The 23,536-nt window shown below is 32.1% G+C and overlaps 1 protein-coding gene across 3 annotated transcripts in view; it reads right to left on the bottom strand.

The window, feature by feature from the left end:
* LOC145293111 (ras-related C3 botulinum toxin substrate 2-like) overlaps positions 1-23,536 on the bottom strand; it is a 229,951-nt gene that overhangs the window by 30,470 nt on the left and 175,945 nt on the right. For all 3 annotated transcript variants that reach the window (XM_080139490.1, XM_080139491.1, XM_080139492.1), the window contains one exon: positions 16,692-16,755. The gene's annotated coding sequence lies outside the window, so the exon portion shown is untranslated. The remainder of the gene's footprint in view (positions 1-16,691; positions 16,756-23,536) is intronic.

The raw sequence follows: 23,536 nt of genomic DNA, 5'->3' as shown, positions 1-23,536 counted from the left end.
GATTTGATATATGCATTCCATTTCAGATCAAGCGCGAAGCTCAGTCCCAGAAGCTTGTCAAGACAGTGTTTTTTTTGGGGGGGGGGGGGCTCACAAGAAAATCACCACTTATGAAGGCCCAAAGGCCACTCAATTGAATTCCTTTAACAAATTCCAAAATACCCTGTGTCACATTTTAAGAAATATTCAAATTATATTTGACTATGGTATCTCTCTTAAATGCTCAATTCAATTTTTTGCAGTGAGTACATCAAAAGTGGAATTACAGGTTGGATGGAAGATGATAATTAGTTTCTTGCAAGAAGTGCGAGGCACTGGTTAGTTTTCATTCGTTGGTTTTTAACGACATGGTATTTATTTCTCTCCCACAGCAAGAAATGTGACATTAGGATCGGAAAGTGGGATTGCAAAGTAAGCACTCCAAAGGAGAGGTACTCTGATCCTGCAAAAGTTGCAGCCATGTCACATGCACCACAAGCAATTAGCGATCATTGCATCATAAATGTAAAGGTAATGAAAGAAGGTTGTCTCAGCTGCTAATGTCACAAAAACAGTTGGTGAGGAATTATTTATTTCTTTCCTGTGAAATGTTGGTTGGTTCGTTGTTTTTGTTTTCGGCATATCAACCCTTTTCAGGTTATTTAATGCCGAATCCAGTTATTTTGAAGACAAATTTTTTTAATAGAATATATTTGTTTTTTTTTTTCAAGTTGGTTTCTATTTAACCCATAGTTGGGGCCCTAACTCCGGGTCAGAGTGGACCTGGGAGCAATGGCAATTAAAGGGTGGCTCCACACTCCCCAAAGCCCACAAGCTGGGGCCTCACTATCGGATATAGTTTAAGATCATATCCAGGACCTCCTGTGAAATGTGACACTAGAGTTGGAAAGTAGGATTGAAGAGTTAGTGTCTCGGAGAGGGGGCACCCTGACTCTGCAAAAGATGCCTGTGCAGCCCCTCTGGCATTCAATGACAGAAGTGCCTCAGATGATTAGCAATATATGAATCTCTTCTCCGAGAGAAGGCACAGCCTAGGAGAGTGGACCTCCTAAAATTACAGAAAACCAGCATTACACTGCAATCAACAGGGAACAATTTATTGTAAATTTTTGCGTATAGTTTATTTTCAGTAGTGTTGAGTTTATGGGTTTCATTTTTTTTTCTTTTTTTAACATATAGTGTTAGAAATATTTTGGAGGTAAAAGTGATCTTTGTGTTCTTTTAAAATTGTTGTAAAGTCTTGTGACCTTTAGAAAATTGAATATATTGTCTAATTTTGTAAAACAGATCCTTCATATTGTTTATTTTGATTATTGGAGATGTTTGTTGAGATTGAAAGATTGATTGATTCCTTTGGTTACTAAATGCCGAACGTTTGAGGCAAGAGTGTCAGTTCACAGGAGAAGCAAAACATGGCAGGAAGTGATAAAAATTAAGATAAAGAGGGATAAATAAAAACCTGGTCAGAAATAGATTAGGGTAAATGTTACCTTTCACTACAACGGAACACCGAGCACTCTAGTGTAGCTTTTTAGGGATTTTCAGGTCCACTAAGAATGAACATGACATTTAAATCTGTCGCAAATTTACCGTTTGGATGGTATTAATACCGCTTTCTGGGGATTATTTTCTTATGTACAACTGCCATTTTGTAAACAAGCTGCTCACAATGCATGCAAATAGGTTTGTGTCTGAGTGAAGAGGTGTTTCTTCATTATTAGAGCGAAATTCAAAATATTGAATTTCAACTAAAACCAATATTTCCTACTTAATTGCCATGGCACAGTTGAGTAAAAAAAAAAAAAAGTTCTCTGCATAAGCAAGTAAAATAAAATTTTTACGATACTAATTTTTTTAATGAAAAAAAACAAAAAAACATACTGGAAAAAACGTTATTTAGAAAGCCATTCTTAACATAGGGAGGTAAGGTGCTTTATAATTATTCTGTACTTTCACCTAACAATTTAATAACAAAAAGAAGGCCACTTTTTAGTTTCTTTCCAACTCAATGCCCACCTTTAAAATGACAACTTTTAAAGGCTTTCAGGTCTACTCAAAATGAATATCACATGTAAAACTGGGGTAGACAAATAGTTTTCTCGATATTAAAACTTTTATTATCCAATAGAATCACTACCGTTTGCACTGGTAACTATTTTTGTTCGCGTAAGGGCACAATTATTTTTTGTTTGGAGGTTTTACGGCATGTCAAACATCATTTTATGCCGAAACAAATTTGTATACAATAGCAGATGGATTTTTGTCAGCATATATTTTGTAAACAAATCGTCTGTAAATGGAAGTCTTTATTTAACCCATAAATGAAACTTTGGCAGTAACTAACACTTCAAGTCAGAGTTGATCTGAGAGTCCACACACCCAAAAGCACCCAAATCAATCTCTCTCCACTGAATTTTGGATACTTAGTTTACAGATGTTTCATTGGCGCATTTCGCCAAGTTGCATAAATTGTCTGAAGGTACCAAAATGTTTAGCCAATCAGCAGCAACATGAAAAAAACATTTAGCCAATCAGCAGCAATCATGAAAAAAACATTTAGCCAATCAGCAGCAATCATGAAAAAAACATTTTTCTTTTCAAATTCAATATTTTTTTGCGAATTTGAAGTGTACGTTTTGTATTTTATTAAAATAAGTACAGTTTAAATGCTTCTAACTCTAGATTTATTATAATAAAATCTATAATATATATATATATATATATATATCAGGGGCGGAGATGGGACTAGTGCCACTCGTTCCTGGCACGACCAATAACTCGGTCAATGTTATTCAAACTGGATTAAAAATCATCCATTAATTTCAAGCAAACATACTTAGTCTGATCTCAATTAAATTACGTATCTATTCAAGTTTCGATAACTAAGTAGCCAAAAGTTCATAAATATATCTGGGAATAATACAACGATGCTGTTTTAAACGGATGGTCTATGTCCGGCCACCGTCAGATCCATTGAACATCCCATAAAAGCAGCTATAATATTGTGTATAGAGTTGTGGACTTAATTGCTAACCTTGTTAGTTGTCATTGTCATCAATTTCTTTATTTTAATAAACATTTTTCTCGTCATAGTAAATGAACATTTCTTTTCTTCTATACTTTTGAAAGGAAAAGAATTATCTTATCTACTGTATTAACAAGACTACAAATTATATAGTATCTTGATTGTTTACAAAAAAAAAAAAAAAAAACACCACGCAAGGTATGTAAGTCAGTCTGTGTTATACAATGGAAAATCGCGCAATAGCAACTATGGTGACTTATTTTGGGTCCACGGACCACGGGTTAGGAACTGAAGTTGACAGAGTGTGGGGGGAGGGGCACGAGTAGCAATAATAGGGTTGAGTCGCCACTGATATATATATATATATATATATATATATATATATATATATATATATATATATATATATATATATATATTAAATAATAAAATTTATAGCCATCAGGATTGATATTTGCAATGTTAAAGTTTATAACATTTCTGGTTTTGTTGTGATAATGCAATCTAAACAAAAAGCCAATCTAAGCCTAACCCAGTCGGTTGGGTTAAAAAAGGAAAAGGCAAGAAAAAAAAGTTATTTGTTATCAGTTGTTACATTATATTTTCTTTGTTAAATGATGACGGTATAAAAGAATGACTATTCAATTTTTTATTTAGATTTTCCTTATTAGGCAAAAAAAAAAAAGCAATCATAAAAAAATCATTTGCTGTCAGTTGTTACATGACATTTTCCTTGTTGAAAAAATATTTTACCATGAAACATAACACACAATGACTGTTCTTTTTCTTCATGTAAATGTTTCTCTAATTTTTAAAGTCTTAAAAAATAGATATTTTTTAATTAGCTTTTCATTATATTTTCTTCATAACAAAAAACAATATTTTTTAATTGGAATTATATGATCATTTTTTTTTCTCTATTTAAATGTTTCTTCCTGAAATTTTAACGTTTGCCCCTCCCCCCATTATTTTCATTTGCTACCTTCTAGTAAACTGCCGGTATATACCAACAAAACATTGGTTGTGGTTCATAAACTGGAGAAGTACCGAATACATTCTAAAGCAAAAAAAAAAAATTGTTTATTTATTGGTACCACTACCGTCTTCATAGCTCTAACTTTTTGAGGAAAAAAAAAATCTGGAGCACAAAAGGTTGCTCGTTTTAATGGTACCACTGCCGTCTTCATAGCTCTTCACTCTTTTTTAGTGAAAAAAAAAAAAAAAAAAAAAAAAAAAAAAAAAAGTAGGAGGCCTTTTCTACATAGTTATCACATTTCTCAATGTACTTTTGCCAGAAATTCAATGACGCTTCTGACGCCTGTCCATAACAGGAATGGCTTTCTTAGAGTCTCACACCGTCAATATCTGCAACAGAGAGATAAAGCTTTCAGATCATGAATGCATGAATTCAGTTATTATAATGCAATTAGCAATCCCCTCTGATCTATTTGAGCTTAATATAAAAAAAAAAACAGGAGGCATTACTTTTGGAATACCTGTATTTCTAATTTGCAAGTGAAAAGACAAATCGATTTCTTCTTTCTTTCTTTACTGTCACATTTAAAGGATGAATTTATATGGAAATTACCAAAATGTTGATGTTCATAAATTATGAATAAAATGTTTATTAATGTATTTTAGATTGTTTGAACTAATTTCCTTAATCTTTAGTGTTATTTTCAAGTTGAACTGATGTAACTTCCAACTTTCTTTAGGTGTATCTTGTGGAACTCAGGAATCTTGAACAACATGTAAACATACCCATAAATATATACAGTGTATCACAAAAGTGAGTACACGCCTCACATTTCTTCAAATATTTAAGTATATCTTTTCATGGGACAACACTGAAAAAATGATTTTTTGACACAATGAAAAGTAGTCTGTCTGCAGCATATATAATAGGGTTAATTTATTTTTCCCTCAAAATAACTCAAAATATAGCCATTAAAAGCTAAATCCCTGGCAACAAAAGTGAGTACACCCCTTACGAAAAGTTGTCAATATTAACATACAACAGGTAAACTCTCAATATTTTGTGTGGCCACCAAAACTGTCTTTACTCTCCTGGGCATGAAGTTTACCAGAGATTCACATGTAGCTACTGGAATGCTCTTCCACTCTTCAATTACGGCGTCGCATAGCTGGCAGATATTTGAGACTTTGCGCACCCCCACCTTCTGCTTGAGGATACCCCAAAAAAGATGTTCTATTGGGTTCAAGTTTGGAGACATGCTTGGCCAGTCCACCACCTTTACCTTCAGCCTCTTCATTAAAGCAGTGGTTGTCTTGGATGTGTGTTTTGGGTCATTGTCATGCTGGAACACTGCTCTGCGACCCAGTTTCTAGAGAAAGGGGATCATGCTCTACTGCATTATTTGACAGTACATGTTGGAGTTCATGTTTCCCCTCAATTAAATGTAACTCTCCAATACCCGCAGCACTCATGCAGCTCCAGACTATGACATTCCCACTACCATGCTTGATTGTAAGTGAAGCATGGTGTAACATTTTTTTTTCAAGTTATTCTATTTGAATTTTCGTAATTTTTGGATATATTACTATTTTCGACATGACAATTAAGTAAGTAATGTTGTTTTTGCTTAGAAGAACATATTTGTAAAAAAAAATTTATCTGTCAACTTTCTTAACAAAGAGTTCTTCCTGAACTTGGAACCTTGCTTACAGCACCTGTTCTTCAGAATATCAAGAACAGTTGGCGAGGAGTGTATAGATGCATTCGGAGATGACTGAAAGAATATTGTATGTACAATAGTTAAGAAGAAATACGATTAGATAATAATTTTATGGTAGGAGTATCAATATCATTGTTTTGAAATTAAACGTAAGTTAATCCTGTTTGAGGACGTGGTGATGTTTTGACATTATAGTAAGTGAATGAAATGCTTTTATCCAGGAGTTTGGCATTATGCCAGGCCAATTTCCAGTTGTACAATGTTATCAATGCCAAAAGATACTCCCTCATCTATTTGTACTTTTACTTAATACCACTCTCCTAAGTCTTTAATCCAGTTTGTTGGCAGACTGTCCCAATTTCTTACATAGAACTGAAAAAGATTTTTGATTATATCTAAAGATACAACTTTCTCCATGCTTGCACTCTTCTTCCCAACTCGCATTTATCCATTAAAATTGAACTCTTCTTTTATCGTAGTTTTGAATGATCGACTACAGTTGAGGAGTGACCTCATTGGCTACTACACCAAAATGTGGGCAAAAAGGGAGAAGGCACCATTCTTTCTCTGGATTTTTAAAAAAAAATTGTTTTTCACCCCCAAATGTGAAGAAAAAAACTGGTAAAACAAACATAAATGAAAGTTTTTTTTTTATTTTTGTTTTAAATAAAGAATCGTAGTTGAATTGGATTGTTTGTTTATTTTAAAATAAAAATCCACTGGACTAAAACGTTAATTGCGAAATCACGGAAATTATTTTATTTGAACAGATTCCAAAAATAATGCTTGAAAGTTTGTGTGAATTATTTTTAGTTTGATTATCCGCCGAAAAAGAAAACAAAAACAAAAACAAGAAAGGGAAATAACTCCAAACCCAAATAACTCAAACTGTTTTATAAAATATCGATGTTGGTAAAAATAAATAAAATTAAATATGTTATCAATATAAATCAAATTTAAATAATAAACTTAAATAGAACACTTAAAACAATTCTCTCACTATAAACAATAACACACCGCTATTTAATAAATCAATTTTACTTAATGTAATATGCAAATGACGTCATCTCTCAATCGTCTGTTTTACACGAATCATACTATATATAGGAGTGAATGGAGCATTAAAGTAATGGACCTTTTGTATATATTAGTCAAATTGTGAATAAAACAAACAGGAATACGAATTTATATATATAGATGTTGTCAGAGAAAAAACTCTAACTTTTAAATATAGGTTCTTATCTAGAATTCAACCTAATTAAAAAACAAAAATGCAGGAATATCTTTGATGTACATACTCGTTATGGAACGAAAATATGACACTAAAAAAAATTGCGTAAATTGATTCAGATTTACCAATTGGACTGGTCAACCAAGATGATAACCCCAACCTCCAACATATCCTTTTAGTAACTGGCATAACATCAGTTAGGTCGGCTAGTCTTTCCTTCTTTTACAATATGAACTCAGGAAGGTAGGGTCAAACTCTCCGGACCAAAAGTTAAGTTAAGCAATTTTTCTATCTATAACTTTTGAAATCTATTTGTCTTAATATCGCAAACATTTGTGTATTGCATTTTTTTTTTCTTATTTCAGCTTTGACTTAAACTCTGAACATTTTAACTGTACTTATCTTGCAGTTTTGTTTCTGTTTTTTTTGTTTTGTTTTTACCTTTTCATTTTTTTTATGAAATGGAGAGTAGATAATGCACTGTGGATGTGTTATCGGCAGCTCCAGTAACTCTCGCTTCTCCTTATTTGTCCCTCAGTCCTCATTTCCAAAGAGTGATTTTTCTGACAAAGGTTGAAGAAAAAGCTGCTTTCCAAGTCGGTAGTACTTCGTGAACATTAGCCTGAGATGTCGGAAATGTTCTGTTTCTATGTCTATCCTTGTAGTCATATCACTAGTAAGGGTGCTGGAGGTAAACGTTTTATCTGGGCTGACATTATCCACCTGATAGTCAGGGACCCTGATTAACCACTAAGGAGGCTGCCCTATCAGCAGGTGCAAAGTACTGGGGCTGCTGTATTGCCATTTGGTGAATGGATTCTGGACCATGCAGTAGTTTCTGGTGGGGCCTCTCGATCCCATACTATTTTATAGTGTTTGATTTTTGTTTTTTTAAGGCTCTTTGAAGTCAGCATTTTTTTTAATGAACAAAATCTAGAAGTGATACATTACAAAGAAAAAAAATCTTATTAAGCAACGAACATTTTCCTTTTCTTTTCACCTCTGAAAGTAATGAATGTTCTGTCCTAACATTCTACTTCACAATGCTCCCCATCCTCATGCCAAACTTCTTTTATGATTTTATTCAAGTCAATTCTTCCATTTAATTATTTGCTTTCTAATTCATGACTTTCAATTCTGATTGAACAAATGCTTTTCAAATTTTCCAAAAAGCACCACCTGCCTATTCTTGACTAACTATAAAAACTAATGTTTGATCAATAACTACATATATTAAAGGTGATGAAAACAGGAGACACAGACACTGACATAAAATGCCAATGTATATTATATATAAAAATGAAAATATGAAGAAAATTAAAATATTAGAAAGTTAAACATTTGGAATATAAAAAAAAAATGAAAATGTTGGGGGGGGGGGGGAATTGCTAGCAAGTAAAGTCATTTTCCCAACATACACTCATTCTCCCCAAAAATGTTTTTGATCAGTTTGTGTTTTTTATAAAATGAATACTTATTGAATGATCACAAATCTTTGTTTAAACTTGAGATGTGCCCCATTGAGTCTCAGAATGTGTTTCTTTTTGTACTTTCTACTCTGTTGCTATGTCCTAAAATTTGAGTTTATGAGGATATATTTGTTTATGGTGTGGTTTGGGAGATTGTAATTCATGACTACTCGGTACTTACTGGATTTGTCTTTAATGGTCTGTTTATGATTAAGATAGCCGTAACTCCAAGCCGGTTTCCCCCAATGTAGTTGCCATTTGTGTATCTGGTGCAGATGAGAGGGGTGAGTTTAAGTTGGGCGTTCATGCTTAGAGGTGTAAATGTGTCATCGGTGATGATGTGTTAGCATATTTTTTATCTAGATTTGTTGGCTTGAGGCACAAGAATGTGGTGTATTTTTTTTGGATGTTAATGTAGAATGTCTATATATTAATATATATATGATCCCTTTCTTTGGTTGAGCATACTGACAAGTGAAATAAACTGGCAGTTTGTGTAAACAAATGAAGCTTCTAGCATTTGACAGTGTTTATCACTGTGGCTTCACCTATATTAGTAGCGGCCAAATGGTCTAGGAGTTATAATCAATGACTGTCATTTAGACAGTAGAATTTGGATTCCAACTTCAGGTACTTGTTAGTCTAGCCACAATGAAAATTTGTAATACAGTGCAACAGTGTCTGTAGATAATCATAATGATAATAATAATATGATAATGTGCTATTTTTAACTATTATCATAATTGTCTGGAAAATTTGAAAAAACCGATGTAAGGAACTTCAAAATATAAGCGGCAAGTAATAAAATTAATTTAAAGCAACACAAATATAGATTAAACATAAAGGTAAGAAAAAATGTACTCAAAATTGAACATCTGATATTTTCTGTTTGTCAATGATGAAAGCAATGACTTATCATTAAATCTAAAGCTGAAATTCTAGATGTTTATTTTTATATAATCTGAAGGAAATGATTTACCATTTCCAAAAGTTTCCAGATTCAATTTTCACTTTTTTTTTTTTTTACAAGCTATACAAAATACACTTCGTGCCATTTTATGAGGTGTTAAACTTGTATTAGTCTTTAAATGAGAATCTTGGATATTTAAGTTAAACTTATTCTTGCCTAGAACTACCCCCCTATATTAAAAACAAATAAGAAAAATCTTTATGATGCATGTATTCATGCCGAAATCAAAATATATTCCAACAATCACATAAATTGATCAAGCATTTTTATATAAGAAAATCAAATTTGAATGTCTGAAAAGTGACAGTCTTGAAAAAGTTATTAAAGGGAAATAACTCAACAATTCATACTTACTAATTTATGTTGCAATGCCAAGGAATTTCCATTGATCACATAAAAATAACTTTATAAAAATAAAACTATTTGATCAATTTACATGATTTTTGGAATATGATATTTTAATTTTATCACAGGTATGTACTTTTTTGTTTTTGTTTTTTAATGTAGGGAAAATTCTGGACAAGCATCATTAAATTTATTGTTGGCATCATAGTCCTCCTCCTCCATATGTTTTGCATCAAACACTATTTGTTTATCCGCCTAACGGTTGGAGGAGTGAGAAACTCAGTCTTTTTTTTCTACAATTAAAAATAGACAGGACAAAATTATTTGTTAGAAAATTTTTGATTTATTTAAAGATACATTTTGATTGAAGAAAAAATATTTGTAAAAACAAATTTGAAAAAGAAAATATCTATATATTTATTTATGCTTATTAAAATGTTACATTTTTAACAATCTTTCATTATTATGGTACTCTTGCATAATTTGACCCGAATTCTCGAGAATTCCCGTCAAGTATGGATCGGGCAAGACCAGCAATCATCGGTGTCAATCAATCGTCATAACAGATGCAGACTAATGAGAAAACAAAACAAACTGGAAAAAAAAAACAAAAAAAACAAAAAAACAAATGCAAATAATAAAAAATAACAAAAAAAAAATCTTACCTTGAAAAAGGAAAATATGTTTATTTTAGTATATATATATATATATATATATATATATATATATATATTTTTGCAACAGAAAGTATGCTTTTTTCTTCAAGAAAAGATTTTTTTAACCGTATAATTGCTAGGTGTAAGTACAAGTTTTCTTTTTATTGTTTGTTGGTTTTTGTAACCGTTCTTTTTTCTTGCTTTTTTTTTTATTTGCAAGACATTTTGTTCAGTCAAGTTTCTTTTTTTGGGAGGGGGTTCTGCAGAAATTTAAAAAAATTTATTTTTTTCAAAAAAAAAAAAAAAAAAAAAAAATTGAGATTTATTTAATTTTTTTTTTCTCGGTTGTTAATTACCAGCGGAAAAAATTTCTTGAGATGAGGATATTTCCTTAGGAATCTTGTACTTTGGTCGACTGTTGAATGGCTATCGACGGCAAAGAGGGAGGAGATGGGGTAGAGGAAATATTTTTTAGGGTTACCATTTCGAATGCCCTTAAATAAATGATTTCTTTTTCTAACATGCATAGATTTATTTCCTTGCCTGTCATTTTTTCTGTTTGGCGAGTTTGAAAATATATTTGTCAGCTTTTTTTTTTTTGGTTTAGTCACTTTTTTCCAATTCAAATGTTATCTGCTTCCATTTAGATAGCACTTTTTCAATGGCTAATGAAACAAATTGGATTACAAAAAATAAAAATAAAAATAATTAGTAAATCTATCTATCTATATATTTATAAAAGTGAACATGTCTGTTTGTCTGTGTGTGTACATTTCCCTACGCAATAACTTTGTCAATTTTAAGGTACTAGGGTACTGAGATGTAGGAAAATCTTTGTGATCCATTTTCGGCCACAAATTTGGCTCAATTTAAAGTTTACAGATTCGAAATTAGATATACAGGGTACTGAGATTTGGGAAAATCTTTGTAATCAGTTTTCGGACAGAAATTTGGCTGTTAAGGGGTCAAAATTCAACGATTTGACCTTTAAGAACTCTACCAAACTCCTCCGCTAATTTTGGGTCTAAACACTTGAAATTTTAGATATAGGTTCCTTGGACATTGATCTAACTTAATAACTCGATTTGAGCCTAGAACAATAAATGTTAAGGAGTCAAAATAGGGGTCAAAGTTTAAAAAATTGACCGCTTTTTTTTTTTTTTTTTGCTCAACATACACATCCGGGCATCGCCGGGCTGAAATGCTAGTAAATAATAACTAATCCGAAAATAAAAAGCCCCCCCCCCGTTTAATATTACCTTAAAAATTACTAAAAACATTAAAAAAAAATTAAATAAACAAAAGAAAAAGTCGAGTAAGTGTTTCAACATTTTAACAACGCTCGGCTGACACCGATGATTGCCAGTCTCACCTGATCCATGCTTGACGGGAATTCACGAGAATTTGGGTCAAATTATGCAAGAGTACCATTTTTATAAAAAGGAGAAAAAAGGAATTGAAATAATTATTGACACTTATGTAAAAAAACAGATTCTGCAATTTTGGACAATTTGTATCAATAGCTCTCTTGTATTCATATCGATTCCTTTTAGAAAATCTTACCAAATTTAAATTCTTGAAAATTATACTTTTCTGATCTTGAGCATTATTTTCACAACATTTCGGTTGATGTAACCTCTGAACTTCTGCAGGTGTATCTTGTTGAAATCGGCAACCTTTCTGTCAAATTTCAGAATCTGCATGGAATTCTGAATGGAACCCTTTATTTAATCTATAAAGGTAACATGCTCTCATTTCATCCGTCATGATCAAGCAGAAGTCCTAAGTAATTTGCAATTGGATTCTGTCTGCATTCAGGATTTAATTTTCAGAAGGGTGTCATCAATTTTGAATATACTTGCAAAAATATCAGCAAAGAAAAAAAAAATTAATGTTCAATTGTTTTCCCTTCAAAATTACATAGTGTTATGATTAGGTTGTTTAATTTTTTTTTTATTTCTTTGCATGTGAGCATAAAAACACTCTGGTTATGACCAACATCAAACGCTGAACATGTAATAAATGATGTCACATAAAGTGCACCAATCTGTTGATGCTATGTGTAGTAGATGCAGCTTATTTCATCAGCAGCATTTGTAGAAATCCAACTCCCATGGAAAGAAGTTGTTGCAGGTATCAAAAGGGTCAATAAATTCACGTACCTAGATAACATGATGTTGCATAGGTGACGGACAACGTTGGTAAAGTATTGGATGTATTGCATACATGCAATTACGGATCTGGGCGAAACCAGATGTAAATCAGATTGGAAGCGATAACATCAACCTTACGTTCTGATCAGAGAATCAAGATCATGAAAGAATGAGAGAATATATTTTAAGTGGATCAGAATTGCTAAAAGTGCAGAACAATAAAACAATCAAAATTTCAAATCGAATGTCAAGTACTGATAATATCAGTTATGCATTTTAATAATATAGATGTACTAGACTTTTTAGCCCATTAAAAACAAAAGTTATAGACTGTTGACTTAGAATGGTTACTTTTTGCCAAATTGATGGTTGAATATGGTTAAATTTGTGTTAATTTTTGCATTAAATAATATTCCCTAGTAATCCCTAGGTCCTGGATATGACCTTAAACAATATCCGATGGTGAGGTCCCAGTTTGCAGGCTTTGGGAAGCGTGGAGCCACCCTTTAATTGCCATTGCTCCCAGGTCCACTCTGACCTGGAGTGGTAGTACCTGTTAGGGTCCCAACTATGGGTTGAATAGAAACCGACTTAAAAAACAAATATACTCTATTAAAAAAATCTTCTTCAAAATCACTGGATTCGGCATTAAATAACCTGAAAAGGGTTGATATGCCATAAAACAAAAACAACCAACCAACTAGTAATCCCTAACTGTGCATCAAATGGATACCATATTACTTAGTTTGCTACACCATAGAACAAAAGTCCATACAAAATTTCAGCTAGATTGGCTCAGTAATTGCCGAGAAAAAGTGGAGCTTAAATACTAATCTTTATTAATCCCTAACTGTGAATTAGATGGATACCATAACACTTAGCTTGCTGTACCTTATAACAAAGATCCATAGGAAATTTCAGCCAGATCAGCTCAGTAGTCTTGAAGAAAAAGTGCAATGGACAAGCAAACTAAGAGAAATCTATAATATAAATTTCACCTGTCTATTTAAATGTATGTATGTATGCATGTTTGTATGTCTGTCTAAAACTTTTGACAGAGGTGACGGAGTTTCATGAGATATATAATGTTTTGAAGCTCGACCCTTCAGACGACAAATATCGAATTGGCCAAAAATATTAATTCCTTCACCCTCAACTGGGCACTTTTCTACAAGGAGGGGTCGCTTTTTTCGCAATTTTCAAAAGTCATCCACTCTTTTCAATTAACTAGCCTTAATTTTGACGTTTGTCATTTCTAGTTTTGCGATGGACGCAACAGCAAAGACGTCATGGTTTTGTTTTTTCACATTCTTTTACTCCTTCGCGGTACGGGTTCAAGCCTGCCTGCCTACTACCATTTTTTTTTTTCTCTCAACACACACCTTCAAACACAGGCTAGTCTCTAATATGAACTAAATGAAAATACAATAAAAAGAAAAATTTGATTAACATTCTTCGTTTTTTTTTGTAATTTTTTTAATTTATTTTGTACTAATGAGCCGCCACTTATCAAGGCCAAAAACCAAGGGAGTTAATGAAATGAATGGATTATCAGTTGAATTATTAATATTATGAGAGGACCAAAAACAAACAAAAACTGATTATTTATGAAGACTATTTATGACAAACATTTGTTGCTATTTGATTTCAAGACAATCATGTTATAGTCTGCAGAGAAGCAGTCCTATGCTACTGTGTTCCACAAACAAAAGAGAGCTCTTGAAAAGAAACTCTTCATGAAAATTCCTTCTGCTGCTAGGGATGCAGAAGTAAAGAAAGTTCTTTTTCATTGTGGTAATAAGACGACCTTTTGTTGTGAATGTCATTCTTGGAAGGCAGAATTAGAGATTGGAGCTCAGTGAAGCACCTTCCACAGGATTAAGAGTTTCGTTAAGACATATGTTCGAGATAACGTATGCGATATTGATTTGAGCAAAAGTTGATAAAATTGTAGGTTACATTTATGGATTCACGGATTTAAGTGAACTTTAGTGATATTTGACTTGCTCAATATTGATTAAAAATGTTTTTTTTTTTTAAATCATTATAATCAAACACCCACTTATGTTTCATACTTGATTATTGCATTTCAATAACTAAAGATTATGCTTTCTAAGATTCTTTGTGAACTACAACAGCCAAAAAATAGTGGCTTTTATTTTATTTAATAAAATCTATCATTTATTTTCTTCATTTCATTTTTAAGATCTTTATAAGCATCCATGTTTTGCTGTAATATTGCCTTTAATCTTGACCTCAAAAGTAAGGTTGTTAAATGGCTGCTTGTATAATTGAATTTAGAAAAGCTAGTTATTTAGTTATTTGGTCTTAGCTTTGGGAAAAAGAAAAGTAACACAAAAAAGTCTGGGACGATCTAACAGAGTAAAAATACTTGCAGTTTCTTGTCAGATTTTCATGCACCCCTTTCATTATTTTTTATTGTTGACACAATTTGACATATTTAATCCCCCAAATACAGAACAAAAACTTTAACACTTCGGTCACTGAAGTTACATTTAGCCTGGTCAGTACCAGATGGATGACCATTTGGGAATATTAGGTGCTGTGTGTTATCAAGTAAGCAAGTATGTATAATCCCCCAGGGAGATGAACACCCCTGCCTTGTATAGTTTCAGATTACCCTTGGGCAAGGTATAGCAACTGTTAGCCTTCCTCTAATATTCTGGAAGATTATCATGGAAGGGTTAGATGGAGCTTCTCAACCATACTGAAGGCAATACATCTAAGAAGGAGGTGGACTTTGTTGAAAAAAAAAAAAAAATTGATATAGATAGCCAGTTGACCCTGTACAGCAATCTTCTAGTGATGGCGTCACAAACAATTCAATTTGTCATGAGCAGCATGGAAGTAATAAGGTTTAGAAAACCGTCATGAGAAAGATCAATAATCTAGTCCAATCGGAAATAAAAAAATTTAATAAAGTCCTCCTGAAATTGAGGATCTGCATTTTTAACGTGATTGTACATTGGCAAATTGCATCATTCCCAACATCCTGGTGCCTTAAATCTTTGTCCAAGGAACTTACTTATTCACTATGAGCAATTAAATCAAGGTGTGGGACTCAATCATATTGAAGTCGGGCTTGTCTATGCTTGAGATGTATGTTGCTACACAAATTCAAAGTTTTCCCTTAGTACATTTTTCACTTCATTTAAAAGAAAGGGCAGACAAATCCTAACCCTAACCCACTTCATCACTTTAATGAATGAAATTAATTTTATCAATCAAGATAATTACTACAATTATTGTTAAGTATTGACTGTCGGGTTAATATTTCAATTGTATTTCTTTTTCAATAAAACTTTTCATCTAATTTACTAACTGGATGCATATTTATTGGTGTTACTTGGTTTAGTTGTTTTGTTTTATGGCATATCAACCTTTTTCAGGTTGTTTAATGTTGAATTCAGTAATTTGGGAAAAAGATTTTATGCTTCAAGTTCTTTATATCTTCAACTATTTATTCATGGTGTTTGGTTTGGTTGTTTTGTAGAGGAAAATTGTGGTTTTTGACTTTGACTGGTTTTTGCAAAGGGTCAGGAAAAAACAATAACATCAGTGTTTGGTGCATTTCAAGTTAGAAAGCCAACATCTTCATGTCTGAAGATGTTGGCTTTCTAATGATCTGATGGCACATAAGTTTTACGTTTTATTTTTTACATGGGAGGTCACCACTTATCAAGGCTACTCTAGGATAAGGGTTAAGTGTTATGTAGATAGTGAGACAACATGATCAGCTATGGTGGAACGTAAGGCATACATTATTTTAGAGGATGGCTCAATAGGAATTTATTCACACTAGATTTGAAGATGAACATGTTATAGTCAATCGGGAAGCAGAAGACACGCGGTAGTGTGTTCCACGGATGGACTTCTGGGAAAGAAACTCTGCCCATGGAATTCTCGTTTAGTTCTAGGCATTGATATAGTGTGAGGAAAGTTGTTGGCAATTGTTGTAAACAGAGGAGTATTTGTTGTGAACATTTTACAGAGAGTGGCCATAGATTGGAGCTCAGCTGAGCACTTATCATAAGAGTAATGACAGAGAAGAGACAGACTCGCAATCTCTCTTCTGTGACAAAAAGGAAGAAGCCTAACAGAGGAGTTATTGAAAAAAGAACTCACCACTTCAGGAAGAAGAATGTAATTTGGTTGCAACACTGCTGATAATCCTTGAGTATTAGACAACCTGTAAGAAAGAATATATGAAACAGATAAAAACAGAAATAAAATGGCTTCATTTGGTTCCTCTATTTTATGGCAAATCAACCATTTTGGCACAAAATAATGCAGAAATGCACAAGACTTATGATATGCAATTTACTGGATTTATATACAACTGGGTTTCAGAAATTTGGAGATGAAGATTGCAAAACTGGATCATTTAGGTTTGGTTGTTTTGTTTTACAGCATAGCAACCCTTTTCAGGTTTAATTCAATGCCGAATCCGGAAATTTTGGAAAAAGTTTTATAATGAAGTTCTTTATATCTTCAAATATTTATTCATGGTGCTTTGTTTAGTTGTTTAATTTTAACAGCATATCAACAATTCAATCATTTTGACAAAAGTTTTTATGCTTCAAGTTCTTGATATTTTCAAATATTTATTCATGATGTTTAGTTTGGTTCCTTTGCATAAAAATTGTTTTTGTTTTTGGCTTTGCAGAACATGATTGAATTCTGCAAAATGAAAGGAAAAAAAACAATAACATCAATTTATTTTTTCAGTGTATTCAAGTGATCCGATAGAATCATGGGATCATTTTGACTGTTATATTCCTAAGATATTGGTGGATGTAACCTCAAGCCTTCTTTAAAGTGCATTTTTTCCAATTTCGAAATTTTTGTCTAATGTAGGAACCTATACAGAATTTTAAACCAAACCCTTTATTTAATCCACAGAGTGGATTGTTCTTGTTCAAGTAAAAATATTAAATAATTTGATTACTATCGTCTGTAGTGAGGACTGAACTTTCAACACCAAAAGATTGTTTTCACTTAAAATTGAATCTTAACGTTTTCATTTGTTGCAGCCTGGATCCATGTGAAGGTCTTCCAGGAGTTGAAAAGTTTAATCCTTACTATAACCAACAACTATGAATGCTATAATAATTAACATGTCTACCCATCATGGCTAATGGAATGAGGATAATCTACTTCAATGGTTAAATAAAGTGTTTAGTACTTATGTAGAATAAGGCCCGTTCATTGGAATTTTCTGGGTAATTTGGAAAGTGCAAAATGGAAGTTTCGTGATTTTGTTTTTGCACAACTGCTAGCCAAATTTTTCAATGGAAAATATATTATTTCTGCTATTATGAATATAACTCAATGAAAAATTCATTGAAAAAAATGAAAACTCTCTTTTTATTTGTTATGAAGAACATAGAACAATTATTGGATAATTTTTATGAAACTTTGAGAAAATTCAAATTCAAATCAAGAGAAAAGAAAAACTCAATGTAAGGTAAGTTTTATTAATAAATATTTTTGGAACAACAAACCAAAAAATATTTTGATTTTTTTATTATTTTTTTTTATTCAAATCAAGATAAATATTTCCTTTTTTTTAATAAACCAATGATAGCAAATAGATGTTTTCTTAAATGATGCTGGTTGCTGCAATTTCATTGAATCAGCATTTCAGCAACCTTCACCATTTTACATAAACTGACTGAAAAATCCCAACGACAGCAGAGTCCTTATTCTTCATAAGTACCAAGTGTTTAGTTCGACATTCCATATAGGTTCGAAAGTTTGAAAACGTTTCCTGTTCAGAAAGGGGCAACTAAAGAATGTGTGAGATTATATTAAGTCTAACATAAACACTTTTTCAAACTTTAATATGACAGAAGAAAATCTAGAATGTGACATACAAAGAGACTGACCAAACAATGGACAGAGTTTATTTGATGTGCATAGACACATGAAAAATAAGGTTTGTATAGAAAAGTGTTTCTGTTTTAGAAATGGTTGATTAGTGACTATCTTTTTTCTATTGAATTTATTAACAAAAATTGTACAAAATATTTCAATATGATATAGATGTGCTGCCTCTGTGTAGGTAACTATATATATATATATATATATATATATATATATATGAAATAAAATGGGGGTGGAAGGACCTGGATACTCAACGTTTCGCCCGATTTATGCGGGCTTCTTCAAGAGGGATGGTCATTGACCATCCCTCTTGAAGAAGCCCGCATAAATCGGGCGAAACGTTGAGTATCCAGGTCCTTCCACCCCCATTTTATTTCATATCGTCGGATTTAATCCAGCTCAACAATCATATATATATATATATATATATATATATATATATATATATGAGACAATAGGAGTGGAAAATGAATTCACAAACACTATATATTGGAAAATATAGAAGGAGTCATTTATTTAATATGGATATATATACATTTAGTTGGGAGATAAAGGGAACTCTTTATCCCCCAAATAAATATATTAAATAAATGACTCATTCTATATTTTCCAATATATAGTGTTTGTGAATTCATTTTCAACTCCTACTGTCTCCTATATAAGCTCCATTGAAATTTATTGAGCTTTATATTATCCCGATAAGTCTCCTCTTATAGAATTGAATTTACTTTCTTCTATCTACTCTCGTTATATATATATATATATATATATATATATATATATGCTAGCAGGCTGCCCAGCATTGCCTGGTCGAAAGATATGCTTAAATATACAGATTACATATTTATTATTCATAGAGCCAATTATTTATTAATTATTATATTGTACCTAATATAGAGTAGAGAGATCAAAAGTACAAAAAAAAAAATGACTTTGGTGCCGATCAGCTATAATCGAAAGTGAAATATACAATTCTCCAGTCCTATTCCTTAGTCTCTGCCCATGCACATAAATAGTTAAAAAAAAAAAAATAACATTATTTAATCTAATGTAGGTTTGTGCATGTAAACATGTTTAGTTGACTACTCGTGCCAAGGTCAACTGTTTTGCTTTCAATTTTGACCCCTTAGCAGCAATTTTTGCTGGTTAAAACCAAATTGAAAGTGTGCAACAGGTTCAAATACCCTACTCTGCAGACTAAATATTCAGAGATGAGTTCGGTAGGGCCTTCCAACACACACATGCGGATTGTAGAAACTATGCATAAAAAGAATTCAGCATAATAGTGAAATGAAATCAATCATCTCATAAGAAACCACAAAAAATGAATAAATGCTCGTTTTTTTTTTAAAGGAATATTACTTCGGCCTCTGTGTAGTTGCTTGCATATTTATGACTGAATATATTAAGTTCGTTTTAATATTTTTTAAATAGAAAAAGTAGGCTTTTAATATCGAATTCAAAGTGAGAAAAAAAAAACTAGATCTGATGATATCCAGAGGATCATTGACATTATTGTTTTGAGAAAGTGATGTCTAATCAACCCTGCTGGGGAGCCATGAAGAAATTACTGTTTTGATTTTAAATCTCCAAAATAGTTTTTATGGTAAACAACTGATTATCCCAACAAAAATATTATTATAATTCTGTATAACAACTAGTATACATTCTTGGGAACAAACTAATACAGCAATTGCAAGGACATGGCTGACGTGTAAATCAAACCAATAAATTTTAAGCTGAAGGGCTTGAGACTAAAGATTTACATATTCTTTTTGTTAACATTTTGAATAGTTTTCAGGTTGAAAGATTTCCAAGACCATTTTAAAAATACAAAATAAACAATTTTTTCAAGAAAAATTATCCAGAATGCTCAATTACACCAATTACAGCTGTAAAAGTCTATATATTTTATAAGATAAACTGGATTATGTCATATCAATGGTTTTGTACTTTTGCAGTAATTAATGCAAAAAAAAAAAAATGTCAACTTAGTCTTTGAATTGCATTCTTTTTTCCAGCAATTTGAAACGTTTGTGTGGGTAACTACTTACTATTAACTTTTGTCACGAGATAAAGTTTTACAGAAACAATCTTAGGAATTCGGTGATTATTTGACCACATTCTTACATTCTGCATTGCTTTTTATCTCTGTTAATGAAACACTTTGTTATAAAATGTAGACAATATTACTTGTTTATTCCATGAATGAGCAATATACCACATCCTGTTATTTGATATCTCTTTGTTAAGAAAACCTTTAAAATGAATACCAAGCAGTTGTGCCAAGTGGTAGACCTGGATTCTACTACTAATAAAATATTTGTGAAGCCTAAGAGGAATTGGAACAAATACATGGAGGACATTGCCAAGGCTGCTGCAGAGAAGGTGAGCTCCCTTTACCATGCTAGAAAATTATTCACACATTCACATATTCTATATCTTTACAAAGCCATGATTCGTCCATGCATGGAGTATTGTTGCTACATTTGGTTAGTGCATCTACGACTAGTCTCTCACAAAATACAACAATATAGTTAAATATTTAGAGATTTATAAAGAATCGGAATCAGGAATTTAGCATGGAATCGGTGAAAAATATTGGAATCATCTCATCACTAATATATATATACATTATATATATATACATACACACACACACACACACACACACACACATGACAGTCATTCCAAAAGTATTGCATCCTATTTTTAACTTAAAAAAACAGTGTGTGGGGGGGGAAAGAGCTACGAAGACAGGAGTTATACCACTAAAACTAGCAACATTTTGTGCTCCAGAATTCATATTTCTACTTAGTCATCACAATTCTTAGTGCAACTTTGCCATCAATGAGGTGGTGGTGATGTATGGGTATCTGGAGTGCATTTTGTTACATCTATCATCATTCTGAAATCGACAAACCCATCTCCTAACTATGCTGACTTCAACTGCATCAGCTCCATAAACATTCAACATGCATTGGTGAACATTGATCGGTTAAATTTTTCTGCATAAAGAAATTCAATGACACATCTCTGCTTCTGACGAACATCCATGACAGGAGTTACTTTGTCTCACACCATCAATATCTGCAACAGAGAGATAAAACTTTCAGGTCATGAATGTAGTAATCATAACAATGCATTTTGCAATATCCTCTGACCCATCCAAGAGGAATAAAAAAAATAGGAGACATTACTTTTGGAATGCCCCTTATATCTAAAGCAAAACCTTAGATTTGGTGGTATGCAGAGGGGCAATGACATTGTTTTAATGAGTGATATCTGACCAACCCTGCTGGAGAGCCATGAAAAGAATTACTGTTTTGATTTTAAATCCCTGAAACAGTTTTTCATGTTAAATAACTAATGATCCCTAAAAAGCATTATAATTCTGTATGAAAACTAGCATAGATTCTTGAGAGCAAACTAATAAGAGTAATTACAAAATCGGAAAATTTTTAAATTAAGTGCCTGAAACTAAAGATTTATTTTAATTATTTAACATCTTGAATAGTTTTAAGGTTGAAAAACTTGCAAGATCATATATGAAAAATACGAAATAAACAAATTTTTTTTAAAGAAAAATTCATTAGAGTGCTCAATTTCAGAAGTAAGAGTCAATATAGTTATTTAATACAAGATTTAAATATTGGATTATGCCATATCAATGAAATATCCACTTAGTCTTTGAATTTTTTCCTGCAATTTGAAACCTAAGTTGACGTATTCTTGGCAAATGCAAATATACAAAACCATTGGTATGACATAATCCAATAGAGAGAGAGAGAGAGAGAGAGAGAGAGAGAGAGAGAGAGAGAGAGAGAGAGAGAGAGAGAGAGAGTTATGAAAATATTTATGGACAATTAAACTTCATAGAGTTTTATGTTTCGTTCTTGTAAGGATTCGTCAGGCTAAAATGTATGGAATTGAAGTTACTGAGTGTATTTATATATACACACACATAGTGTTAATTTTTCTAGCCAACCAATCAGATTCTTTGCTATTCCCACCCATATTTTTCTTAGCCAATCGCTAATCTTTTCTCTGACAAAATTCGGCTAACTTTTATTTTACCTTTCTTTGTTCAGATTTGGTGAACGATCCTTTTTTTGTACTTGCTTGGAGTTTTTTTGTTTCGTTTTTTTTGTATTTTAGGGAATATATTAGTTTATTTTTTATTTATTAATTATATATATATATGAAATCATTGTGCTTGGAAAATAAATGAACTCTCTATTCAACAAAATCCATGTGGATTCTAGTCATTTCTCTGTCGCTTGAAAGTGAAGAAATCAACCACAGTTTGTTTTCTGAGGCTCATAGTCCAATACTGATAAGAGTTATGTCACAGGTACAACAAGACAAACATTGTAAATATTTCTTGGTGGGAGGAAGGTTAGGTATGAAAGCAACGCTTTCTTAAGCTTTTATAATTAAAATCAAATATTAACTTCGCATTGGAATTTCTTTTTCATAATTGAACATATTTGATGTATGCAATTTTACCCTCAACAATGTCAAAATAAGACTATGGAATTAATCACATCGATATAATTTCTCATTTCTTAAATAAGGTACCAAATTAAGAGAAAGTACAAAAAAATTCATATCTGTCCTTCCCACACACGCACACACACCTGATTACAACAATTACTTTATAATGTGGAGTAGATCAAGTATCAACTCCAAGCCCTTTACGTATAAAGCCCTGACTAATCCGACAGGTAGCAAAATCTCACCCCTACACTGTAGAGATCCTTAGATGCCGGAAAGCTTTTTACTCGAATAGTTTCTTCCTTCAAACTGATAGATTGGAATTCTCTTCTAGGTCTTGCTTTCTCTGACTGTACTGACATGCAAAAGTTTAAGTGTAATGTGAACAGGCACCTTGTTGCTCAACTCTCCACTGCAAATTTTGTCCCAAATAGTAGCCCCTTACATCCAAGTAGCACTGTGTCTTCATTGAAGAGAAAACCAGTAAAATATTAAAAGAAAAATGGTTTACTTAAACAATAAAAAATATATAAACAACCAGCTTTTATCAATAAACCTTATAAAAACAATTTGAATCTTTTTTTACT

This window comes from Euprymna scolopes, chromosome 14, assembly GCF_053919585.1.
Source record: "Euprymna scolopes isolate OS-2025 chromosome 14, ASM5391958v1, whole genome shotgun sequence".
Lineage (NCBI taxonomy): Eukaryota > Metazoa > Mollusca > Cephalopoda > Sepiida > Sepiolidae > Euprymna > Euprymna scolopes.
Note: the sequence above shows the minus strand (reverse complement) of the source record. Positions and strands in the feature narration are given on the sequence as shown.